This window comes from Salmo trutta, chromosome 23, assembly GCF_901001165.1.
Source record: "Salmo trutta chromosome 23, fSalTru1.1, whole genome shotgun sequence".
NCBI classification, from domain to species: Eukaryota; Metazoa; Chordata; class Actinopteri; order Salmoniformes; family Salmonidae; genus Salmo; species Salmo trutta.
In genome coordinates this window covers 19,512,268-19,532,515 of record NC_042979.1, presented here as the reverse complement: position 1 = coordinate 19,532,515, position 20,248 = coordinate 19,512,268, and the positions used below count along the sequence as shown (strand labels likewise).

Below are 20,248 nucleotides of genomic sequence, written 5' to 3'. Positions count from 1 at the left end.
TCATTATGGGGTATTGTGTGTAGATTGCTGAGGAAATGTTTTAATTTAATAAATTTTAGATTAAGGCTGTAACGTAATAAAATGTGGAAAAGGTCAAGGAGTCTGAATACTTTCTGAAGGCACTGTATATGATCTATAGCAGCAACGCACTGCGAGCAGGGGGAGCAGACTTTTTTCAAGAGTCATGAGTATATGAAAAAGTATCTATTTTAAAAAGTAATTTGCCACCAATGAAAAGGGCACTTTTTTCATAGGAGGGCAAAAGGGCAGATTCTCCAGCACTGCTAGGGCTCTATCTGTGCACATTCCTGAATACAGTTCTCGCCAAAATAAAATGTTCAAGAAAGACACCCTGCCTTGAACACCAGGACCAAGGGCAAATACCCAGAGTACAGCCTCTTACTCTATCGCATGGAACAACAAAGGGCCAGACCACATCCCCTACCGCTGTAAGGACAAGGAAGAGTTACAGCCCTGCAAGAACAGACTGGAAACCAGGACAATATAGGCTCCCTACTGTTCTGTCACTTCCCTTTTTTGCAGATATCTTTATCCTTTCTGAAAATGATAAGAATTGGCTATTCTACCATAGTTTGTCATATTTTCTCCCATTATATCAGATATAAGCACAGATTTACAGTAAATCGTCTTCCTTGCTTGTTAGTTGTCGCTATTGATTTATGTGGAGAGATCCATCTTGATGCAAGGGATTTGAATGTTGAAATCCACTAGGGAGTATTGTGCGTTTGCTATCTGATCCTACTTTCCATTGCAACCTATTGAAGATTCAAGAAAGAACATCTCAAAGCCTCATATGTTTGTTTTTGTCTGCATTCTCCTCAGGCACTGGCCACTGATTGGCATGAACCATGCTGACGTACAGTATACCTGCTCTACTGTAAACTACCATTGCATAACATAGTGATGTTGCTAACACCTGTGTTACATTATTGAAATAACCTTGTTTAACACAGCAACTGGATAGCGAGAGTGTTTTTATTGACATGTGCCAGGAGGGAACTTAACATTGATCTGGGATTATGCTTCTTGTGGCCGATGTCACCCAGTTCACACTTATTAAGCCCTAATATGGCATTTGATTGACAAGCTAATCTGCCAATCAGCTCAGTTAAACATTCCCGCCAGCCACAGTACTAGCTCTTGTGAATATCTAATCGGTCTGTGGTGCTGATTTGGATAGGCGGCCAATGGCTCGGGCCCCTTTGATGTAGTGGCCCAGCAGAAGGGCACTATTTAAAGCAGGATCAGTGATCACAGAACCCTTTCCCTTTCTTGTGTTTTCCATCCTTTTGGGTTCTGGGAAGGGAGAGAGATGAGACGAGAATATTCAAGAGCATCCAAAGCATTCCAAGCTTGAGGTCTGCTGTGTGAGTGAGTGTGTGTGTGTGTGTGTGTGCTTGCTACTGTGTTTTCTGTTTTCTAAATGTTTATATGTGACTGAATTTTTATGAGCGTGCAGGTGACCTCGAGTTTGATTTTGTGTATGTGTGTGTGATTCTGTGCATTTTTTGTATGCTTGTTTTATCAGTGAACACCAAGTTACATCAACAAAGATGCACCAGCAGAAATGCGACATCTCTATCATACCGTGACCTTGCAGCCTGTGGCTGATTGTTTATCATTCACTTGGAAAATGTGTTATGTGATGTGACTAATAAATGAACATTTGAAAAGATTATCATATTTCAACATGGCATGCAAAATATATAAAGAGAATCTAGTCTTTCACCACGAAGTCAGAAGTATGGCTGTGAAATAATTCTCTATGGTGTACAATGCATCATCCCTACAAACAATAATGAGTCATTAGGACGTCCCCGGGACCTCACGAAATTGGCACCTAAAGTCTTCAGGACGTTGTGTCATGGTCCCCTGGAGGTTTTGTTTAGTTTCCGGTTGGTCCCGAGGACGTTCCCGGGACCATGACATGACACTTTCTTGGAGTGTCGTGTCATGGTCCCTTGAAGGTTTTTGGGTCACTGTGTCATGGTCCCCTGGAGACTTTTGTCTAGTTCCCGGTTTGTCCTGGGGACGTCACCTGATGGTCACAAAGAAATGTTGTCCCTCCCCATAAAATAGGTTCTACTCAGGGGACGCTCACCGTAGTTTCATTACACATCACCCTTTGTTACTGTTGCCAAGCCCATCAAGGCCCTGATTGGGGAATGACTTATCCAGTCACAGCTCTTTGTCTTTTGAAAATGCTAGGGACATCCACAAACATGACTTTTAACTTACATATTTGACACACTTTGACGTACATGATTACATTGTCCATGTTTATTCATACAGTAATTATCATTTTACATATCCACAACTGGGATTTGAACTCACAACCTTTTGGTTTACAGCAGTCTGCTCTTCGTGCTACACCACCATGTCTGTATCAATAATTGATTTCACCTGGAGGACTATTCCTACACTTTGCACTACAAAGTCAATCTCAGCTCTGTTAAAAATACACTGCAGAAAAACGATGATATTTATCATAATGATTCAGGAGTAACATTAAAACTATTTTGCTAAATGCAGAGATCTAATTTAGGTAAAGAATTATAGAACTTATAGATCAGCATACCCCAAATCTAGAGGTTGAGAGTTCAAACCCCAGTTTGGGTCATATTGAGGAGTCAGTACTAAGTGATCGGGGGGGGCTGTGGGATTATATAAGATACTCTTTGAAGAGAGAGGGTTTCAGATGTTTTCTGAAGACGGGCAGGGACTCTGCTGTCCTAGCTTCAAAGGGAAGCTGGTTCCAACATTGGGGTGCCAGGACAGAGAAGCGCTTGGACTGGCCTGTTCGGGAGCTGCCCTCCAATAGGGGTGGGAGGGCCAAGACACCAGAGGTGGCAGAATGGAGTACTCCGGTTGGGGTGTAGGGTTTGAGCATAGCCTGAAGGTTGGGAGGGGGAGTTCCTCTTGCTGCTCTGTAGGCAAGCAAGTACCATGGTCTTGAAGTGGATGCGAGCTTCAACTGGAAGCCAGTGGGGTGTGCAGAGGAGTGAGGTGACATTGGAGAACACCAGGCGGGCTGGAGCTTTCTGGATAAGTTGCAGTGGTTTGGTGGCACAAGCGGGGAACCCAGCCAACAGCGAGACAAAACCTCCAGGGGACCATGACACAACGTCCCAAGAACGTCCTAAGAATGTTCCCTTGGGACCATCACGCAGTGTCCAAACGACTAGTAAAATGAAAGTCCTGAGAACGTCCTAAAAAGTTCCTGACATTGTCCTCAGAGACTGCATGGGAACTTAAAAGGATCTGCACAAAGGTCCCCCAGGGAACATTCCCTTGGGACCATCATGTCCTCCGAACGCCAGTGGGATAACATTGCACGAAACCCTTAAGGGACGTAATGGGAACATCGCAGAATGTCCTTAGAATGTCCCCTGTTTGCAGGGATACATTAACACACACACAGCGGTGCTGGACTTAGATAAGAGGTACTTCTGAAGATTGGAAGTCAACTTCTATCCTTCCAGAACTTTACCATCATTGAAATAAATATGTATGTGACTTTTTCCCCCTCATGCTAGTATGACTAAACCTAACCTAACACCTAGGCCTAACCACTCTACAGTAGCATGCCTAAGCCTAACCTTACCTTAACCCTGATCCTAACCTTAACCTTTCGCTAGCATTCAGATAATTCAGAGAATGTTTACATTTCTCAGGCTGTTGCAAATTGGACAAGGCTTAAGGTTCTTGTGAGATCAAGTTGGAACAGCAGAGATGGATGTTGGGTGAGGTTTTCATTGCAAATTGAGTTTGTAATGGTAGGCGACCTGGGGGACAGTATTGTCACGCGAGGGAGATTTGTAAGTGAGAATGTATGGATCAACATTATTTACCCCAGAAGTCACCTCCACAGGTAGAGAGCATCATGGAAGAGTGTGGCCACAATTGTATTTTATTTATTTGTTTCGGAATCTTCCCGATGGATTTATAAAGAACACAGGGTCATCGTACCGCTCATTTCCGAGCAGAGGAGAAACACAATTAAAGGAGAAAGGATAATACAAACGAGACAACCTTCATGTTGAGCACATCCATTTTTAAAATGGCCTCTCTCCTAGATGAGCACTTGATTGTTTTGCATTGTACACACAGCAATGCACTCAGACTAATACATCATAGTTGCATTCCAGAGCGAGTGTATTGACTGAAACTAATCATGAGATTGGTTAATCAGTAATACAGAAACACAGAGAAACAAAGCCGGCGTGACTTCCAAGGTCAAGAGAGGCCTGCATTATTTGTTGCTGGCTCAAAAACCCTTTATAGTGTGCAATGGCCAATTCAGAGCTCTCTATTAAGAATGGATGAACTCATTTCATGTATTAAGGAGTCTGAATTGATTTGGAATTAAAAGTGCTGATTTGATTCATGCTGTATGAAGCTTGAGTGTAATAAGAACAAAAAATGAATTTGTCTTGTCAGAAGAAGTGATTGAAAAATAGTAATCATAGCTCCAACGGCCACATACCCCATCAAACACTTAGATAGGTAAGACTGTGTGGACAGATCAATCAAAAATGTAAGTCTTAGGTAGGAAACCGCAATCTTTAACTTTGAAGCATTGTCCCATTCGTTCCAGGAACATCTTCCATGCACTTCTAGTGTATCACAAAGTTAATTTGATGTCAGGTTGTAATTGTACCACCATGTCTGTCAATGTATTATTTTGATGTGTTTCGGTTATTGCCACAATAGTAACAGATATTGGACTTTAATGTTTAATTATTCTTTATATATTCTTTTCATAACACATTTTATTGACCAATGGTTTGTACAGTATTAACTGGGAAATAATGTATTCATTAAATAATGTATGCATGCCAAAATACATTTTTCCATTACATATTGCTTCATTATCTACACTCTGTACATATTTTAAGAAGTGAAACCAGATTTTAGAGCTCTGTGATATATTGGTAACATATAATCATAAGTGTGCTGTAACAATTAGAACACCTTACCAAAACTTTGAGCACTATCAACATAAGAATTCCTGAGTTGCTAATATTGTCATTACAATTCATAGCACAAAGCTTGTTAACGCTAATGAAATTACCTGGTAGTGTCCTTGTCCTGTTGACTGATGACTGTTAAGTAATCACACAGAAGCTGTCTGTGCTTAAAAGGAATTACAATTAGGATATGTAACCCCACGATTGGGCTTAATGCACCATAAATATTAATACTAGCATCCTCTTGTGTAGTTTTTTGAGCTCTTGAACCATAACAATTGGGGAGATTAGTAAAATGCCTGGTACTCTACGGGGGAAATAACATGCTATACATATTCATATTTCAAGTGTGCCAATAGAAGTTAAGAACAAATTCATTTCAAACGGTCAGATATCGGTCAATCACCATGTCACAGGTGAATATAGCCAGTAGCAGTCGGGATGTTGTCTGCATAGTCAAAAGTCTATCAGAAATAGAAGTTTTGTGGGTCCAACTGAGGTTTCAATTGAAGAAATTAGCTGCATATTCAGTTCAGTGGACACAAACACACTTGCATTACATTAGAACCAAACAAACTAGGACTAACATTGTAAAACCTTTCCATGTATATGTACAGTATTATACTGGCACCAGAGTTGCCAACTTAATATTGTAATTTTTCTTTATAGCAGAGATGCTGTAATATATTTTATAGTACTTTTGTACTTAATGTAAAATCATGTGTAAATTTACAGGGATGATGTAAGGTTTTATGTAAGGAAAATAGTACTGTGAATATATTTTACAGCATCTCTGCTGTAAAGCAAACTTACAGTATTAAGCTGGGAACTCTGGTGCCAAGATAATACTACAAATTTGGTGAAATTCTCCCTGAACTTTAAATATGAAAAAAACAAGATTTGTACGTAACATACATTTATTCAAATTGGTAACATTGACAACAAATTAACAACAGATTTGACAATAGAAGTAACAACAGTTAATGCATATGTAACCAAATAAGAGCATCATTACAGACGCACAAATATCATACCCACAAGACATGCTAATCCCTCACCATTACAATAACAGGGGAGGTTAGCATTTATGGGGAAGGGGAGGGTATGATATTTATGCCTCTAATGCCTCACTCATCATTATTCACAATTCATTCAGGATTATCTGTAATCATGGTAGCATCCACATTCATGTAGAAGTGTTTAGAAACATATTATATTCTTATTTACAATACAAGTGACTCTATTATGACACAATACATTATTTACCATTCATTTCTATTGGGCAACAAAATGATCTGAAACACAACCAAAACAAACAGCAAATGTATGAAACACATTTGTAGAGTCACAAGCTTGATGCTATGAATATGGGCCCAAATACTTAAAACCTGTTGGGGATCTGATCCCGGTATTGGGATTTATTGTCAAGAGACCATGGCGGGATATTCAAAACTGCAAGAATCTAATAATTTCAATTTCTCAAACAATCAACTATTTTTCACCATTTGAAAGATAAACATCTCCTAAATCCAACCACATTGTCCGATTTCAAAGAGGCTTTACGGCGAAAGCATAAAGTTAGGTTATGTTAGGAGAGTACATTGAAAATAGCTGTGTGTAATGTTTTGTCAATTCAAAGACAGGCGTCACCAAAAGCAGATAACCAGCTAAAATTATGCACTAACCTTTGACAATCTTCCTCAGATGACACTCCTAGGACATTATGTTATACAATACATGCATATTTTGTTCCATCAAGTTCATATTTATATCCAAAAACAGCATTTTACAGTAGCGGTGAAATTCAGAATTTTTTACCCTCAAATGCTTCCGGTGAATCAACGTTACAATTTACAATATTACTATTCGAAAACATTGGTAAATTATAATATTGTCATTCAAAGAATTATAGTTTAACATTTCGTAAATGCTACTGCATTGCCAGATTTCAAAATAACTTTACTGGGAAATCACACTTTGCAATAAACGGGGTGCTGTGCTAAGAACAATAGGATAGGATATACAGGTTAGCACCATCTTGTAACCATCTAATATCAATAATACTATTGTCAATAATCCCTTACCTTTGATTATCTTCATCCATTGGCACTTCCAGGAATCCCAGGTCCACAACAAATGTGGTTTCTTTCGACAAAGTTCATAATTTATGTCCAAATAACTCCAAGTTGTTCCATGTTGTTAGCGCTTCTGTAGGCTACTCAAAAGTAGGGCGGGGGGGAAAGTCCCAACGAAAAGTAAAAAAAATAATCTATTTACGTTCGTTCAAACATGTCAAACGTTGTTTAGCATCAATCTTTAGGGCCATTTTTAACGTGAAACATTAGTAATGTTTCAACCCGACCTCTCCTGTGTCTTGAAAAACGTTTTTGAAAAATGTCTCGCCTCACATGAACTCACATGAACTCACATGAATGCGCAGGTGCGCGCCATAATGAAGTGACGACATCCCAGGGACGTCAACTTCTCTTCCTTGTCATCCGGTCTCTGTTCATCATAGACGCTTCAAACAACTTTATAAAGATCGTTGACATCTAGTGGAAGCCATAGGAAGTACGAAATGAATCCTTTGTCACTGTGTGATCTATTAGCAATGACTCGAAAATAGTACAGCCACAAAATTCTCATTTCCTGGTTGTATTTTTCTCAGGTTTTTGCCTGCCATATGAGTTTTGTTATACTTACAGACACCATTCAAACAGTTTTAGAAAATTCAGAGTGTTTTCTATCCAAATCTGTTAATAATATGCATATCCTAGCTTCTGAGTTTGTGTAGGAGGCAGTTAAAAATGGGCACATATTTTTTTCAAAATTCTCAATACTGCCCCCTAGCCCCAACAGGTTTAATTAAAGCTGCAATATGTAACTTTTTCTATATTTTTTTGTTATGTTCAAAAGCTCCAATAAATCACTAGTGGTCGTCCAAAGTGATGCATCAGTAACAATAGTGCGCCCTAGCCGGCCTGAGAACCGCTGTATTCATTATTATTCATTAGCTATTTTGCTGTACATAGCTAGCCTGGCTTGCTGACATTTCTGACGAGTCAAAAACTGTACCCTGTATCTGGTGCATGTATTTCATGACACTTGTTTGCTACAAGTGGCAACTTTGTTTGAAAGTTTCATCACAGAATCGTAAAGTTGCACCATTACCATTGAAACCTTCTCAACTACACATCTCATATTCTTGATCTGAATGCCCCGTCTTTAGTCAGCAGCTGTACAACACAGCATTCTAAAACTAGCTAGATATATCTGATCTAGGTCAGGGATGGTCAACTCCAGTCCTTGATTGGTGACACTTGCCTCAGCCCCAGCTAACACGACTCCAATAATCAACTAATCATGGTCTTCAATTTAGAATGCAATTACTTGAATCAGGTGTGATAGTTCATTCCATAGATAAAATACTTGCCAAATATTATTATCTTTCAGCTAATGGAGACTTTAGCAAGCCTCGAAGGTGAAGTGTCTACACACTGAAGACTGCAAAGGACTATACCGACATCCCAGAACTTCTTAGAGCAGTGTTGAGAAGACTGGACGCTCAATTGGGGCTACCAAGCAGAATGATCCTGAGATCCGATGACCCAAGAATTCCTGAAGTGCCACAACCTACAATGGCTGAGCTGCTACAACTTTGAGGAGACATCACCACGCAACACAGGGTGCAGTAAACACACCTTTGAGCTGGGAAGGACCAGAGCTTTCCCTGTTGTCAGACTTGGTGCTTCCAAGGAAGTGTGAAAACCTACAGAGTGCTTCAAATTGTTGTTGAAATAGGTGGACCAACAATCAAACATATATATCTTAAATAAGGGATGTTTGTGTGGGCAACACTAAACTTGTGTGAGAAACAGTACTTGTGTATTTTTTATCTAATATATAGTCATAATTATATTGTACTTTTGGAATGGTTTTTGAATGATTTACTTAACAGTTCTCTTTTCCTGGATATCTATGCTCTTTGAGGTTTACACTTCAAATTAGCAGACCTACAGGGGGCTAGATATCCAGAAAGACGGATGGACTACCCTGGTGTAAATACAGTACAAAACAAGTCGCTCCAATTACACAGATCAGGTCAAATAGTTTTATTAGAGAGATAAACAAGAATACAAGGTAGTCTCTACCTTCCTCAAAATAACAAAAGGACATTGTATCAGGAATCAAGTTAAGACCCAAATGCAGACACGCTGAATTGACAATGGTTTAACATTCCAACAGGGGCAGGCAATAGACAGGTCAAGGCAAGCAGGGGTCAGTAAACCAGAGGTGGGGCAATGGTACCAGACGGCAGGCAGGCTCAGGGTCAGGGTAGGCACAGGGTCGGCAGAGGTCAACAATCCAGAGGTGGGGCAAAGCTAATTGTCAGCAGGCAGGCTCAGGGTCAGGGGCAGGCAGAGGGGTCAGGCAGGAGGGCTCAGAGTCAGGACAGGCAAGGGTCAAAACCAGGAGGGCGAGAAAAAGGGAGACGCTGGTTGACTTGACAAACAAGACATACTGACAACGGACAAACAGAGAACACAGGTATAAATACACAGGGGATAATCGATGAGACGGGGGAGAGGGGTGGGCATGGAAACAGGAAACAAAGGGCTGTGAGACATAAGTTTGACTCTGAACACATGAAAGGTGGGATGTATACAAAGGGTACGGGGCAACGGAAGACAAACAGCAGAGGGGCTAATAATCTTGTAGATGGGAAATATGCCGATAAACCGGGGGGTGAGAGTTTGTGAGATTCCACCCCGATGGGCAGATCCTGGGTGGATAGCCATACCCTCTGCCTGAGACGATACCGGGGAGCCAGGGTCCAATGGCAATCCGCTTGTCGTCGATACCTGGAGGTGGTCTTGAGGAAGGCCGACCAGGCTCTCCTCCAGGTACGACGACAGCAGTGGACAAACATCTGGGCAGAAGGTACGCTGACCTCTGATACTCCAGGGAACACTCAAATGGAGATAGGCCCGTGGCAGAGCAGGGAAGGGTGTTGCAGGCGAACTCAAACCACACCAGCTGCTGGCTCTAGGAGGTGGCATTGGCAGAGACCAGGCAGCGCAGAGTAGTCTCAAGATCCTGGTTGGCTCGCTCTGACTGGCCATTGGACTGGGGGTGGAACCCAGAGGATAGGCTGGCTGACGACTCAATGATGGCGCAGAACGCCTTCCAGAACCGGGACGAGAACTGAGGCCCCGGTCGGAAACCATGTTCACGGGCAGTCCATGGATCCGGAAGACGTGCTGCACCATGAGCTGGGCCGTCTCCTTGGCCGAGGGTAGTTTGGGGAGAAGAATGAAATGAGCAGCCTTGGAAAACTGGTCGACCACAGTCAGAATGGCAGTGTTGCCCTCAGACGGGGGCAGACCCGTGACGAAATCCAGGGATCTGTGGGACAAGGGACGGTGAGTGACAGGCAGTGATTGCAGAAGACCAGCTTGCCGAGTTGTCTTATTCTGAGTACAGACTGTGCAGGCGGAGACAAACGTGGCGACATCCGGAACCATTGTAGGGCACCAAAAGCGTTGTCGCACGAAGAACAGGGTCCGACGAGAGCCCGGGTGGTACGCAAGCCTGGAGGAATGGGCCCACTCCAGGACCGGAGATCAGACAGCGTCAGGCACAAACATCCGCTTATTGTTGCTCCTTAATTATTTAAATGTTTTTAATCTTTTTTTTTATACTTTTATTCATTTTAGTAAATCATTTCTTAACATTTTTTTTTTCTTAAAACTGACTTTTTGGTTAAGAGTTTGTAAGTAAGCATTTCACCTGTTGTATTTGGCACATGTGACAAATAACATTTGATTTTGATTTGATTAGAACAGTTTTACTCCGATCTGGCAAAGGGTGCCTTTGTCAGATCAAGAGCAACATGTATTGAAGAGGGGGAAAAACACCAGTTATTTCTTTGCACTTGAAAAGAGAAACTATAAAATAAAATCTATAACGACACTCAAAATGAATGATGTATTATGCAAAGATCCCATTACAATATCAACATTTGTCAATTCATTTTATGAAAACCTTTCCAACACAATTTCAGGAAGACGGTTGTGAAAGCTACATTTGCCACATTCAGAATCCCTGTAATTGAGGATGATTTCCACTCAGTTTGCGAATCACCTGTGTCACTCGAAGAAATTAGAGAGGCTCTGAATTGAAAAAAGGGAAATCACCTGGGCCTGTCAGTTGAATTCTATAGGCAATACTGGGAGTTACTAGAAGACCCTATTTTTAATATGTTTCAAAATTGCATTGAAAATGATTAAATGTCTCCACTATGAAACAGGGCCTTTTCTCATTGACAATTGGAGACCAATTACTTCATTAAATATTGATTTCAAATCGATTGTTCTAGTTTATGCCAAAAGATTAAATAAATAATTAGATGCCATTGTCACGTCTGTCACGTGCTCAGTGTGAACCTGCTTTCATCTGTGAAGAGCACAGGGCGCCAGTGGCGAATTTGCCAATCTTGGTGTTCTCTGGCAAATGCCAAACGTCCTGCACGGTGTTGGGCTGTAAGCACAACCCCCACCTGTGGATGTCGGGCCCTCATACCACCCTCATGGAGTCTGTTTCTGACCATTTGAGCAGACACATGCACATTTGTGGCCTGCTGGAGGTCATTTTGCAGGGCTCTGGCAGTGCTCCGCCTGCTCCTCCTTGCACAAAGGAGGAGGAGGTAGCGGTCCTGCTGCTGGGTTGTTGCCCTCCTACGGCCTCCTCCATGTCTCCTGATGTACTGGCCTGTCTCCTGGTAGCGCCTCCATGCTCTGGACACTACGCTGACAGACACAGCAAACCTTCTTGCCACAGCTCGCATTGATGTGCCATCCTGGATGAGCTGCACTACCTGAGCCACTTGTGTGGGTTGTAGACTCCGTCTCATGCTACCACTAGAGTGAAAGCACCGCCAGCATTCAAAAGTGACCAAAACATCAGCCAGGAAGCATAGGAACTGAGAAGTGGTCTGTGGTCACCACCTGCTGAACCACTCCTTTATTGGGGGTGTCTTGCTTATTGCCTAAAATTTCCACCTGTTGTCTATTCCATTTGCACAACATCATGTGAAATGTATTGTCAATCAGTGTTGCTTCCTAAGTGGACAGTTTGATTTCACAGAAGTGTGATTGACTTGGAGTTACATTGTGTTGTTTAAGTGTTCCCTTTATTTTTTTGAGCAGAGTATCCACTTATTCCACTTATTCCGACAAAAATCCACTTATTCCGACATTAATTTCTCTCCTAAAATTAAGAAAAGCAAGAATATATTTAATAATCGGCTAAAACAGATCTATCTATACTTAGGAGATTGCGTCTGTCCAAGGCAGAGGGACTGTCTTGCTTTGTGTACCCCTCATTATCTTTATTTGTAAATCCCTCTACCTGTAAAGAGATGAACAAGATGTTTCTTGAATTCATCTGGAAAAATAAGTCTCACAAGCAAAAGGTCGAAGTGTTGGATTTTGTTGACATAAATTAATCTTTCAAGATCAATTGGTTGAAAAGATGTATGTTCATACAGAATCCATTTGATATTTAATTCCAAACAATGTGTTTAAGTTGGGAGGTCTTCAATTTTTACTGAAAATGTAATTATATTCCTGAAAGATTACCCGCTAAGTTGGATAGGTTTCACCAACAAGCTTTAATGTCATATGTTTCCTGCACAACTTTTCCCCACAAAGCTCTTGTGGAATAATTCAGACATAACTGTAAGGAATAATTCATTGTTCTACCCTAGCTGGCATGAGGAATATTGACTTTGTTTTTGATGTTTCAACAACAGGGGCAATATTCTTTCATTTGAACAATTTATAACATTGAATGAGTTTCCAATACCTTTCAGAGAGTTTATTTCTGTGATCAAAGTCATTCCCAGTGGTCTAATTACCCTAATGATGATCACAGAGCTTATCTAGAACTCAGCTTGGAAGGCATGGGCTTACTCGAGAAATCTTGTTGTAACAAATACATAAGACACATTTTCCATTCACAGAACCAATTTACACCTAGGGGAAAATGTTTATGGAACATGCTTATTCCTGACATTGTGTGGAAAAAAAAGCTTAATTGATGCCTTACAAATATTGTATACCAAACAAAAGATATATCCATGTAATTCTGTTTTTCAATGTTGTTTTTCTACAAAAAAGGTGAAAATCTTACATGTTATATGAATGTAAATCAGTGATAGATTGTTTTTGATTGAATTGAATCATCTTGTTAAGACATTATCCATAGTGAATAACAAAAAGGATAACATCTTCCTGCACTTGAATTTTTTCATATTTTAATTTAAAAAAAAGAATTGTATGTATTTAGTATTTTCTTGTTTCTACCTGTGTTTTGCTTTGTTAGACATGTTTGATGTCTGCCACCACCATGCTTCACTGTGGGGATAGGGTTCTCGGGGTGATGGGAGGTGTTGGGTTTGCGCCAGACATAGCATTTTCCTTGATGGCCAAAAAGCTAAATTTAGTCTCATCTGACCAGAGTACATTCTTCCATATGTTTGGAGAGTCTCCCACATGCCTTTTGGCAAACACCAAACGTATTTGCTTATTTTTTCTTTAAGCAAGGCCTTATTTCTGGCCACTCTTCCGTAAAGCCAGCTCTGTGGAGTGTACGGCTTAAAGTGGTCCTCTGGACAGATACGCCAATCTCCGCTGTGGAGCTTTGCAGCTCCTTCAGGGTTATCTTTGGTCTCTTTGTTACCTTTCTGATTAATGCCCTCCTTGCCTGGTTGGTGAGTTTTGGTGGGTGGCCCTCTCTTGGCAGGTTTGTTGTGGTGCCATATTCTTTCCATTTTTGAATAATGGATTTACTGGTGCTTCGTGGGATGTTCAAAGTTTCTGAAAAATGTTTCATAACCCAACCCTGATCTGTACTTCAGCACACAACTTTGTCCCTGACCTGTTTGGCACGCTCTTTGGTCTTCATAGTGTCACTTTCATGATGGTGCCCCTTGCTTAGTGGTGTTGCAGACTCTGGGGCCTTTCAGAACAGGTGTTTATATACTGAGATCATGTGACAGATCCTGTGACTGCACACAGGTGGACTTTATGCAACTAATTATGTGACTTCTGAAGGTAATTGGTTGCACCAGATCTTATTTAGGGGCTTCAAAGCAAAGGGGGGAATACATATGCACCCACCACTTTTCAGTTGTACATTATTTTGCATTTTTTTGAAACAAGTACTTTTTTTCATTTCACTTCACCAATTTGGACTATTTTGTGTATGTCCATTACATGAAATCCAAATAAATATCCATTTAAATTACAGGTTGTAATGCAACAAAATAGAAAAAATGCCAAGGGGGGTGAATACTTTTGCAAGGCACTGTACATGCTAGTCAAATAATTTGCATCACAGAACCTTAATCGCCTTTTAAATAAATCACACATGGGAGTGTACTCTCATTGACATAAATTAACAAGATCTGTCTCCAATGCCTTGTTTCGTTAGCGTTCTCCTGCACACACACAGTGTTTGGTGATCAATACCCACAGCCTTGCGCTGCATATGAACCAGATTAGGAGCTGCACAGAGGCCAATAATGAGGTGTTTTTGCTCTCTGCACCGGAACACTTCATGATCTACTGACAGACCTGTTGGGAGAAAGCAAGGATGGATGATTTGGCACTAATAACATCTTGTTGATGTTTACAGAGAGGGCCTTGTTGCCTCAATGCATTTTGAATGCTCTGTGTGGCGGGCGCCAGTGCACGCAGGCACAAAGGCGCCTGGGCTTTTTTAATTGATGATATTAAGAATGAGCAAACATTCAGGAGAGAGGACCAGAATTGAATGCAACCCTTTAACTAGTTGCCTTGAACGCAGATCCCTAGCAACTCAACAATCAGCAGCTGCTACTAGTTGACAATCAGCCTCCATGCCTGTTTGCAATACTTACTACTTGCCTTGACCGCAGTTCCTCAACAAGCGTCAGCTGCAACTGATTACTAATCAGTCTCCACACTTGTCCTTGCTCTCCTTAATCACCACTGCCAACATATTTAAACCTGACCAAACTAACATTCCTCCTTTGTTCTGCAGTGAATGTTGTGTTGTATGACACTGTGCCTTACTAGCCTTATTAAGTTTTGCATCCCTCCCTTTTATCTAGTATCTCCTAGGTTCTTCCAAGGATCTTCTGGGGGGATTGCTATCACCACAGCAGCCTAACTACCATGGCCTGACAATGTCAACATGAGACTACAAGCCAAATTCCACCATCAGGATTCTTCATCTGCATCCCTCGGTTTCATCCGGTCCATTTTCATTCCTCTCCTGAATCCTCCTTCTCACATCCATTCCATTAACTTAATAAATATTCTAAACCCATTTCAATGTCTGGTCCTTAAACTCGTGAATTGTGCCTATAACCTTTTACTGCAATGGGCTAAATGAGGGTCACACTGTGTTTCTTGATAGTCTAAACAAATGGGCTTACAAAAAAGAAGACACGTGTACCATGTTGAAATGTATTGCATCCCAAAATTACACTTTATATACATCACAGAAGACTGAAATAACAAAACTGTTTTAGAAACACAGGATGGATTTTCAGCATGTTTTTTTAAAATGAAAATATGAATAACATTCCACCCGTGAGGCTGCTAGGTAGGTCATATGACTGCAGGAAACGGCTACCTTTTGGAGTTTGAGGGGGAGAGAACCACAGAAAGTTCTAAGGCAGACATAACTTAAGCCCTAACTGGTTCTCTCTCTGCTCTAATGTTCTCGATGCTCATTTGCGCAGTCATCTGTGAGTCTTCCTCTGGAAATCTATCAGTGCTTAATGACCCCTCTCCCCATCTTGTAGGCAGTGGCCCACCACCAGCCCATTTATTTTTATTCTAGGCTCTTAATGGCTTAGAACTGAAGCAGTGGAGAACAAGACTAAGAACATGACATTCTCTGTAAAAGGTTTTAAATGGATCCTTTAGAGGGTAGGATTAAATAGCATGGGATAAATAATTGTACACTGAAGGTTTATCTCTGGGACATAGTAGTGCATGTAATAGTCTTCCATTCAGTTCTACAGTATGCTATTTACCATCTGGTTAAGAAAAGACTGCATGACACATGCTCTCTTGGTAGCTATTCAATGTTCCCCCACAGCGTTAGGCCCTCACAACATTTATACTGCTATAACAGAGGGAAGTGCTGTCTAACTTAACACAAGGTCCTTTATTTGACCTTTATTAAAATGGTGGCCTATCATTAAAGAGTGGCTTTAAGTGAGGATAATTTTTTCTGCCAGAATCAAGCCTGCCGACAGGGAAGATGAGTCCCAAGCCTAAACCTCCAGGTGGGTCTCCCTAGTGATCTCTGCCCATCCCCAGCTCTATAGGACTTCTATAGGACTAGTATTCCTCAGTGATCTGTGGTCTTACTCAGGGACAGTGGCAGGCAGAACTGAAGAGGACTTACTCCAACAACCCATAATGAATTAGGTCAAAAAAAGTAGTGGTGGAGTGAAAATAAAATTCTGTCTCCACAAGGTTGCTAGTAATTTAAAGCAACACAGTGGCCTCTAAAATGGCACATGCTATTGCAAATACCTTCAATAATTGAAGAAATTGTGTCGAGACAACAAAAGCTATCTAGTGCTGGACTGCTCAAAGTCAATCACTGAGAGATAAATAATTAAGTTTTATTTTGCTCTGCTCTCTCCAAGTTCTACAAACACACTCTCTCCTAATCTTTGCTTGTCCTTGGGTCTAATCCCAATCGAGTGTCTTAGACAGTATTTTCTTGGCCATAACATCTGGGTAGCTGTAGGAGAATGTTGCTTATGAGTCTTTTTCCCCATTACTTTCAAATCCACTTGGTTCGAGCCTGTTTTGAATTTTATGGCAATGTAAATTGATTTATTCCCCCACTCAAATATATGTCTTGGAGGAAGGAGGCGAATATGAATCTACAAATGGATTTAAGATTTGCCACCCCCAAACCCCCAAAACCAACCCAGACCATTTAGGAACATATTTTTAAGGCTAGATAAAGCAGTGTAATACTTCTGGAAAAGCACACTGGTGTAAAGATAGAGCTAAAATGACTATAATCAGGAGATGAACTGCTGCGTCATTACAACAAAACTGGATGTTGATTTTCCTACATTCTCCATGAGGGATCCATTTATTTTCTGCACCAAGCTTTCTCGCACCCTCCAAGCATCTGTCATAGCCACCAGGGATCCTAAGTACTGTAAATGTATACACAGCACGCTCCCAGATTTCTTAACCCTTTACGCTTGTGGGAATTGGCCTACATAGATAGGGATACATTGAAATGTTTTTTTTTTACAGAAGATAGAAGAAAAGCAATTGGTAGCATATGAAAGGGAACAGTTTTGGAGAAAAATTGAAAAATTATTAAACCAAAGGTGAGTGAACAACAGTTCACTTGACACAAGACTGAATCCAAACATTATATTGTTGATGTTATGTGCATTTTACATGTACTGTACTTCACTGCATTTGTTGATAACGAAATCTGAAAATACTCTGGATACATTCAGTAACATGATAAGACAATTCCTGAAAAATGTGGGGTAGGTGCAACATAAAAAGGGTTTGAGTGAGATGACTATATAATTATAAGGCCCTTTTTTTAGCACTCTTGAGTTTTATTTTTCGGAATACAACCCTACATCCCCATCATAACTCAATTAGTTTTGTTGTTTACGCAATGCAAAAACTGGCCATTATAAATCGCAATCTGGGTCAGGTGGGCATGATTTGAAAGCTTGTTCTATTGCCAACATGACTAGCTAAGCTATAAAATACGATCTTACTGCGTTAGGCTTTCACAAGGCAATTCAGAGAAACTTTGGTGGCCATAGAAAGAACCCCAAGGCACTACAGAGGGATGTGCGAACGGCCCAGTACATCACTGGGGCCAAGCTTCCTGCCATTCAGGACCTCAATACAAGGCGGTGTCAGAGGAAGGCCCTAAAACTTGTCAAAGACTCCAGCCACCCTAGCCATAGACTGTTCTCTCTGCTACCGCACAGCAAGCGGTACCGGACCGCCAAGTCTAGGTCCAAGAGGCTTCTAAACAGCCTCTACCCCCAAGCAATAAGACTCCTGAACACCAGGTCAAATGGCTACCCAGACTATTTACCTCGACTCTGTACCGGTACCCCCTGTGTATAGCCCTGCTATTGTTATTTGCTGCTGCTCTTTAATCATTTCTTAGTCTTACCTCTTCATTTTTTGTATTTTCTTAAAACTGCATTGATGGTTAAGGGCTTGTAAGCATTTCACTGTAAGGTCTACAGCTGTTGTATTCGGCGCATGTGACAAATACAATTTGATTTGATTTGATTGATATGAAATTGATAATCAAACTAACTAGATCACAAAAGTTGATATTTTATAAATGATCTGTTATAACTCATATTGCATCAGACATCATGACCTTATGTACATAGTATGAAGACTATAACAGCATGAAGTATGCTTTGACAGAGGTTCAATAGGAAGGGTTGATAAGATAATTGTTTTTAAACGCTGTTGCATCATGTAGGGTTTCACTGAACTCAGAGATTTATTATCAGGAACACTTTCTAATTACTCTATCCTGCTATGGCTCACAGTCATTTGCTATTTTTAAGCGCCATTAAAACAAGCTTAAATTCATGCTGTTCGCTAATTTTGTTTTAATTGCAGCATTTGACTAAATGTATGATTACTTTTTTTCAGCTTTTAAGATGACCTTGTTGGTATAATTGGCCTCAGACTCTATATTGAACAATGTCTTCATGATTTTAAGTTAATGCACATCTTATTGCCATTCTAAAATACTACTATCGTTACTATGACTACGATGTTACCAATTTTCCATTGTTTGTTCTTAGAAAACAGTTAAAGTAGTGTCAATTGCCACTCTTTTTCCCCAAACCAATATCTGATGTGTACTTGAGGTCCATTAGGTTAAAGTGTCAGGATTCCATTCCTTCTCTTCTCAACTGGTCTCTGTAAGCAGCCTGGTAGATTGTCTGTGTCACTGCTTTTATTTAACACACCACAAAATTTCAAAAAGCGTTAATGGGCTTTTAAAGCCATCCTTCACCAATATACTCACAATTTCCATGATGAATATCGAAGATGAATTACAGCACATGCTGTCTCTAGCAGCTCTTTAAGGGGCGGGTTATGGATTTGGGATGCAAATCCAAATATTTAATCTTAGGCAGGGTAAAGAACTGATATGTGTGACTCAGCTGGTAGAGCATGGTGCTTGTAACACCATGGTTGAGGATTGGATTCAAATGGGAGACCAGTACGAAAAAAATATATAAAAAATGAAAAAATATGCAAAAATAGTGTCTGCTAAATGACCAAAACAATTTCATGTTTTACCCGGTGGCGTAGTGCAGTTTCGACCGGGCCCCTGCAAAGTCCGAGCAAGGTTAAATTTAGAACATTTACATTTTAGTAATTTAACAGACGCTCTTATCCAGAGCAACTTACAGTAGTGAATGCATACATTTCATACAATTATTATTATATTTTTTTTCGTACTGGTTCCCCGGTGGGAATCGAACCCACAACCCTGGCGTTGCAAACACCATGCTCTACCAACTGAGCCACACGGGACCACATAAAGCAAATATTATCGCTTAGGTCTAGCACAGCAAATGTTTTATTGTTTAAGCACATGTGGCAGAACAGTGATAAAAAAAAAAATCTCAATATTGAAAATCTCAATATTAAAAATATTGACCATCAGTGACGGAGTTGGCAAGCCACTGACGAGGTTGACAACAGATACTCAAAACAGACATATTTTTGCCTCTACCAATAAAAGTTTAATACAAACATTTTTTAAATATGGAAAAGGATTCATTTGAAAATCTCCAATAAAAACAACCATTCTATCAGATCTTTAAGCACTCTCACTGAGTTTGTGTTAGACAAAAATCTGACAGAGTTTATTTTATGGAGTTGATAAAAATACGCATTTTCTTCTTCATTTAAGTGGTATACACAGTAGCAATTTTTTTCTCAGTTGCTGAAACTAAAACCTAATTAAATGTAACATATTTTAACCAAAATGTATATTCTATTAGGTAGATGGAGTTAAACATTTATGGTTGTGGTTATGGTGATTCCAATATTGTTGTAATCACCATGGTGACCCTGCTCATTCCTGATTAATTCAGGACTTTAGACAAATCTGATAGAGTTGACGAAATCTCCGGACACATCTCTTAG

General features: G+C 40.4%; 1 non-coding gene across 1 annotated transcript; it reads right to left on the bottom strand.

Annotated features, from left to right (window-relative positions):
• Positions 1-19,558: 19,558 nt before the first annotated feature.
• trnaa-ugc (transfer RNA alanine (anticodon UGC)) lies at positions 19,559-19,630 on the bottom strand. The gene has a single exon. It is a non-coding gene; the product is annotated as a tRNA-Ala (tRNA).
• Positions 19,631-20,248: the final 618 nt, after the last annotated feature.